The sequence below is a fragment of the Curcuma longa genome, chromosome 10 (genome assembly GCF_044706935.1).
Source record: "Curcuma longa cultivar G26 ecotype Majalengka, Jawa Barat chromosome 10, ITB_CL_G26_1.1, whole genome shotgun sequence".
NCBI lineage: Eukaryota > Viridiplantae > Streptophyta > Magnoliopsida > Zingiberales > Zingiberaceae > Curcuma > Curcuma longa.
The window spans coordinates 12368826-12376602 of record NC_133870.1 but is presented as its reverse complement, the minus strand read 5'-3'; the positions used below and the strand labels follow the sequence as shown (position 1 = coordinate 12376602).

General features: G+C 36.5%; 1 pseudogene; it reads right to left on the bottom strand.

Moving 5' to 3' along the window:
• Nucleotides 1–6846: 6846 nt before the first annotated feature.
• Nucleotides 6847–7577, bottom strand: LOC141835742 (uncharacterized; annotated as a pseudogene).
• Between the last annotated feature and the right edge of the window lie 200 nt (nt 7578–7777).

Below are 7777 nucleotides of genomic sequence, written 5' to 3'. Positions count from 1 at the left end.
AAGATATTTTGATTCCATCGGTACTAACAAGTGGTATCAGAGCGAGACCGCTCTTCACCGGACTAACCGCCGGATGAGCTATGATCCAGATCTAACCATGTGGTTTGAACCTTAAACAAAGGAAGTGGGTGCTCCCGTGTCTGAATCAAGAGGACCAGACACCAGGTGAGAAGTCCTAGTAGGTCGGGTGGACCGAGGGACAAAAAGTCCTAGTTGCGACTAGGTGGAAAGTCCTAGTAGGTCGGGTGGACCGAAGGGCAAAAAGTTCTAGCTGCGGCTAGGTGGAAAGTCCTAGTAGGTCGGGTGGACCGAGGGGCAAAAAGTCCTGGTGGGTCGAGGATTCAGACATCAAAAACGACGTTGAGAGGGGTCTGTGATCCTTTGTTTGAGGAGGGGATTGTTGGGTTGCAAGGGTGCAAACATAGTCCCACATCTAAAGTACATGGAAAATATCATGGGGTTAAAAGGATGGAAAGTATCTCCATTGGAATTAGGCCTTTTGGGGAAAATCCAAGAACAAAGCCATGAAGGTTTAGGCCCAAAGTGGACAATATCATACCATTGTGGAGATATTTTGATTCCATCGGTACTAACATCTTTCACCATCAAGCGGAAGACGGCTTTTGAGATAACTCTGTATAGTAACACTTATGTGAGTAGTAGCTCCGGTATCTATCCATCAAGTGTTAGCGGATACAATAGCCAAATTGACTTCCGAACTAACAAAGTTGAGAAGTTTACCTTTCTTTATACGCCAATTGGCATATTTATGACAATTTTTCTTCATATGACCTTTCTTTCTGCAAAAGTAACAAGTAGGTTCATTATCTTGTTTCTCATGCTCCTTATGGTCAATATCCATATGATCTGCAGTTTACTTTCCCTTTATCCTTTTTTCGTTTCTTGCTGTGACATCAGGAACCAGATGCTAAGTGAGCACTTTGAGGTGTCTCACGCCTCAGTCTCTCCTCTTCTTGCACGCACTGAACTATAAGCTCATTTAAATGTCCACTTATCCTTTTGAGTATTATATGAAATCTTAAAAGTAGTGAACTGTGCAGGCAGAGACATCAAGACGAAATGCACTAACATAGGTTCAGACATTTCAAGATGAAGTGCTTTCAGACTTGTGGCGATATTAGACATCTCCATAATGTACTCCCTGATATTTCCTTTGCCGTTATATCGTATAGTTACCAACTTCGAAAGAAGTGTGGTAGTATCAACCTTTTCGTTTGCAACAAATTGGTCCGCTAATTGGCTCAGGAAACTCTTAACATCCTCTCCTTTAGTAATAGAGCCTTTAATTGGTGCCGGTATGGAAAGCTTCATGATACTCAAACACATACGATTTGATCGCTCCCACTTGTCAAATTCACCCCTCTACTCTATAGTGCTAGCACTAGTCAGAGGTGTAGGGCGATCATATCTCAATGCATAATCCAAGTCCATACAGCCTAAGACTACGAGAATGTAGTCTTTCCATTCAGCAAAATTAGAACCAGTTAAAGTGGGGATGTGATTAAGATTAGCAGTTACTGATTGTACTAAAACAATAAAAGAAAATAATATAAGCTCGCAATTTAATTTATGCCAAGAACATATATAAGTAATAAAATATGCAAATAAATCATATAAATGGACTCTTTATGACATACCAAGTACAATATTGTATTTTACTCTTTGGACTAATATATAATTTGTTAGTGGTACTCTCTAAAATAACTCAAACTTTAGTTTGCCACATAATGAACATTCTTTTGAGTCGATCCATTATGCGCATAATTCAACACTTTATATGAATTATTTATTTATTCATAACTTACATCAACTTTAATCAGTCACTCAATATGTCTTCCTTTGGGTCGACATATTTTGTGTACGATATGAACAAAATAAATTTGTTCTATAGTTGTAAGTTATCTTAAATATATATTTGGCATAAAAGTAATTTTCTTTTGAACCAATTACTTTTAGCATAGACATATATCTATCGATACAAAATGCACTAAACCTAACTAATGTGCCTTCCTTTGGGCCGACACAATAATTCGATTTAGTAATACGTATGCAGATAGACTCAAGAAAATCCTAGAAACTTTAACTGAGCGAATAAGAGAAAACTTAATCCAATCCGGCAGCCTTCTTTTGGATTTTATCCGCAGGAGAATCGGAAAAGGATATTATTATTATTATTATTATTATTTTCATAAACAAAATTTAAAAAAAAACATGGTTGTCTTCCCGAATCGCGCACCACCCATTCCCATGCTTCTTCATGCGGAAATCAAATCCGAAAGTCTTCCCATGGATCTTGTCTCAATTTAGCCAAAATAAAATATAATAATAATAATAAATTAATACCATATTCCCACAGGATTCTATTCTTATTATTATTTATAATCTTTTGGCTTTCTCATTTGCACTCTTCAACGAGAAAGGAGCGATGAGAATTTTAAGGTCATAGAACACGCCGATCAAGGAATTGAACAGTGGCATTATTTTTTTTTCTTCGTGATCTTTCATGAAAAAAAACTATAGATTGTTTCAACGATTAGTAAAACTCTAACTAATATGAAATTAATAAATCGATAAAAAATCAATTTTAAACCATGAAACACGATGAAACAGAACCTCGCTCTGATACCAATTGATAGATCTTGTATATCATAAGCCACATAAGTTCTATAAACCGAATTAGAACTTAGGTAATTAAAAATTACATGAACAAGGATCTAGTTTCTACGAATAACATGGTTTAACAATTAAATATAAAAATAACGACAAGGAATCTGTTTGGAGAGCTATTGTCCTTGTCCTGCAACGCCAAGTGCTTGATCCTTGTGGAAGAAAATAAAGCGGAAGCGAAAGGAAGATCTTCCAAGGGAATTAGAGTGACGACGCCGTAAAATCTTCGTCAATGGGGAACGAAAGCGATGTCATTTGATGCCCTAAATCCTCGGGGACCAAACCCTTATATAGATATCCAATCCGTTAGCAGCTCATAGATAATAACGGAACAAATTGACTTATTCTATATATTTAATCTCTATCCGATAATACTGGAATGAATTAATAAATTCAATAAATTTAATCCATATCTAATAATACCGGAACGGACTAACAGATTTTACATATTATTTTTAATCCACATTTAATAATCTGAAACTCGATAAATTTTAATTAGATCACTTGAATGAGTTCGATTCGTATCCGCATATACAAATTATAATTAAACTCACTTTTAAAAATTAAATCCAACATATATCACATCTGGCGTCATCGAGGTCAATTGGCTAATGGCATCTGGCAGATAACATATCCCGAGACTGATGGCATGGATCTCAATTTCCATCCTGACGCATGAAACCTAATATTTTGTTACAATTAGAAAACTTTTGACGGTCGCCTTGTTTAGACAGTAACATCCTGATCAGTTCATTAGTTGCAGCTAGCTAGCATGCAAAATTTTCAGGTCGGTGCTGTGATTTAGCATGCATCCGGCGGCACGCACCTGCTTACCGGTTTAGTTAGTAAATGGCATGCATGTTTTGTATCTGAAAAGCAATGGCTAGCACAAAGGGAAAGGCAGATGATTTGGGTAGGGAAGGACTACATATCTCGACGACGACGACGTAGACGTACGTCGTTTTCCTCAGACAGCCAAAGCTGCATGAGGAGAATTCTCGGTTCATGCTAAGTAACTGAGATCCCATGCACTCTCTCTCTCTCTCTCTCTCTCTCTCTCTCTCCACTTCCAACGTAGAAAAATAAGGAGAGCGTACGAGTCGAGAGGTCGCCATTTCCAATGAGAGAGAGGGAGGGAGAGGAGCAGGGGAGAGAGAGCGGCAGAGGTGGGGGATGGAGGGGTGCGAGAAAGGGACGTTTGCATGAGCACTCTTAGCTCACTCTCCCAGCCTGCACTGTCGTTTTCGCATGCAGTAATTAATTGGGATAGGAAACTTAAGAAAGAACAGCAAGAGAGAGAAAGGCGAGAGGGTGATGGTCGTAGCCATCTTTCCCAGTTCCTGGATTCACTCTGCTGACTCCTGGTCAACAGCTCAGATCAGATGTAGAGCAGCATTAGCAGCTGCAGCTGCAGCAGAAGCAGCAGTAGCAGTCGCCTTTATTTATTCTGATTAGCAAACGAGGAGGTGGCACGGTGTGGTACCATCACTGTAGAGCTGGTCGTAGTCCCCTCCGTTCGCCTCCGTCTCAGCCTCCGGCTCCGGCTCCGCCTCCGCCTCCTTAGGGGGGTTAGTGCTGCATGACTTTGTCTTTTGAACCTCTTCTTGCAGTTTGTAAGAGAGGAACTGAAAATCAATGTAATATATTTATGAAAAAGTAGTAATTGTACCTGAATCCAAAACAAAACAAAAGCTTTTCACTTTTTATGATTTGACCTCACACCGCCACCTTCTCTAACAAAAGAGCAGACAGCTGCAGAAAAAATCAGACCTCTCTCTCTTCTTTATTGCCACCTTTGTCCTTTTCCAAATTCTTTTCTCCCCACCTCCTCCGTTTTCTATATTTGAATCCCCCTACTTCACACATTCTCTTCTCCATGCATCATACATACAGACACGCACGCACGCACGCACGTCGTTGCAAAACGATCTAGCCAGGACTTGCATGATCCGACCAAAAACCTCCCGTCCATGCACCCCCCACCTGACTCAGGCACACCTGCACCCAAAGGCAAGCAAGGCCCAAACCAAAACTAATCGAGCAGCTCGCGCAGCCTCCAATCGAGCATCCCTTTCTTTGCTCGTGCTGCAACTTTTTTCACTGTGACCTCGCCTGCCTTTCTCCATTTACACTAAAGCCTGCACACACAAACACAAACACAAACTGCGTCTGCAGTGCGTGCATGCACGCACCAGCCCTCCTCCTCCTCCTCCTCCTCCTCTCCTCCTTCCTTTAACTTTAATTTACATACTCTCTCTCCTTCTCTTTCTTTCTCATCTGGCGTGAAGGTTCCGAATCCAAAAGTAACCATGATTTTCATGACCATCTATCAAATGTTTAGATTGAACAGGGGCATGCAGTGTAGGTAGGTGGCTAGCTAGCTAGCTAGCTCCGCATGATCTGCTACAATTTCAGAATCAACAATATTAATTCCCTAATTCCATTGGGGACCATCCAATATTATACATTGATTGAATAGTTAAAGCTCGTCTGTGTTATTGGGCCATCACGTAAAGATAAATAATACAGCTGCGGGGACCCGTGCCATTGCCTCATTTCTTTGAGGAATTAAGTGGGCAACGCCAAACTCGGTAGATCGGCCCCTGCGCTGCGAGATAACTTTACCCTTTTCTGTAAAAAGGTAGAATTTGTCACCTTAACGGCCCCACACGGTCGACTCCACGACCATCTGTGAAGAAGTAAATCGAGAAACTGCAATTGGCCACGACGCAGGAAGATATTGCCTAGTTTCGCCAGAATTCGACCCCTTACTCTCTTCTGCAAATTTGCTGCGTCGTAACCAACTCAGCTATGCCCTTTACCCGATCATATGAATGGCTGGCATTCTAAATAAAATTCATCAGTTAAGTGTTGTAAGGTAATTACCATTATGAGAGTTACTAATGGTCCAGACAAATATCTCATTTCAATTAGCGGCTGTTAAAAGTCGTAAGTTACCAAAATATTTGTTTTAAGCATTCGATATATATAACTTAATTAATAGTGAATTTTACACTATCACAAATGGCCATAACAGTGTTGGAACACTGAACCAAATTACATTTTTAAAAATCTAAATAAAATTTAATTGAATTATGTAATGATTAATTAAATTATCATACTAAATTAAAATTTAATTTCTATTATCTGTATTTGTCTAGAAAAATATAATAGTATAATTAATATAGGAAAAACTAAATTACTTTTGGACTTCTTTTGTGACGACTATATAAGTCAATTGTAGCATGAAAAACTTAATGATACAAAAAAGTTATATTTATTTTTTAGTTATATTCCTCTTTCAATCCTTTAGATTCCCCTACCCTTCCTAAATATTATGAGCACTATTAGAAATAAGGTTTTTAAGGACACATAAATGCCCTTATAATATACCTTTAGTGACAATAAAGCTATGATCACAATATCAAATAATGCATTGAAATATGTATCGTCTTAGATTCTCTAGTATTCTTGACATTTGTATAATGTCATTATAAAATATCTATGCTAACTTCAAAAGTGTTTTAATTCTTGCAATATACTGACAATAGAAAATATCAAAAAAATATTTTAACAATATTTATGTATGTCTTATTATTATCATAATAAAGATAAATTTAAATATTTTATAAGGTTATTATAGAATGTCACCTTAACTAATCTATAATGACACTATTAAATATCAAGAATAATAACTTATAAAGATATTAAATATTATCATTAATATTTAATCAGAATATATAATCTTAATTCACTCACTACATAGAATATAAGATATTACACATCATTACAATTAAGCCACTACATATAATAAAAAAAATTTACACATCATCACAATTCAACTACTATATAGAACAGACAAAATTTACATCAAAACATCCAATTCATTCACTACATCATCACAATTCATCACATTATGACAAAAGTACAAATGCAATACTAATGCAAAAGTATACCAATTTGACCCTAGTTTTTTTTTCTCTCTACTATAGTATTTGGATCCATGCTTAGGAGCACTCCTTTTGTCACAAATTTTATCAAATCAAATAAACTTTTAATCAAGATATGACAACCAATCTACATGAAAATGCAAAATAGAATAAAAATTTAAAAGATGTGTGGAATATAAAATAAAAAAGAAATTAAACGCCATCTTACCTATAAAGTTGGATAAGGTGGAATAGAACCTTGTGGATTACTACTTGAAGAAGTATATTGACTAGTATTGCAATTTGATAGAGGATTTTGGTTTGATTGATCATAAATCTTAGTTTTCAACATTGCAATATGTTGGCTTTGCTTTTAAATTTGCTCATTCATCTTTTCTAATTTTGCCTATTGTTCCATTACTAGTTGATTGCATGTGCCACAGCTAAGAACTACTCTCCATAAATCAGATGGGCTAACACCATCACCATGCATATGTACTCGACCAGGTCTATTCAATCCAATGATTTGAGCAAATATATTATTTTGACTCACTTGATCATTATAATCTTTAGGAAGTTGATTTACTAGTTCTTTATTTGCAGCCTTTATCGATATATGACATGTTAATATTTATTTAATATGTAATGATAATTTAAAAATACTTTAAATTAATATAATTAAAGAGTATAAAATAGTTTATCAAATTTTCTTCTATAACATTGCTTGAGGGACTTCCATCGGCATGAGTAAAACAAACATGAAATAATTCAACTCATGTTGGAGGATGCCCATTTTATTTTGCCTGAAAATATATTTGGTTACTAATTTCTACATTTAAATGCACATAAAATTATAATATGAATGAGAAGAATTACCAATTTTTGTTGCACTTGAGCAAAAGATGTCCTTCCGGTGGTCGGATTCATTATCTTTTACCTTTTAGCATCTTTATTTTTTTCACTTCTTTCTTAATATATTAAATTACATGTAATACATAAAATAAAAGTATACTAACATTTGAATCAGTCATATCAACATATGGTTTGTATACGGGTATGGTAAGACTAGGAACTGGAGCGCGTAAAATCCAATTTTCGGCCTTTCTAATCGTGGTCCTCGGATGGGGTAATGGAAACGCAAATCCATCTTGAATATTAAA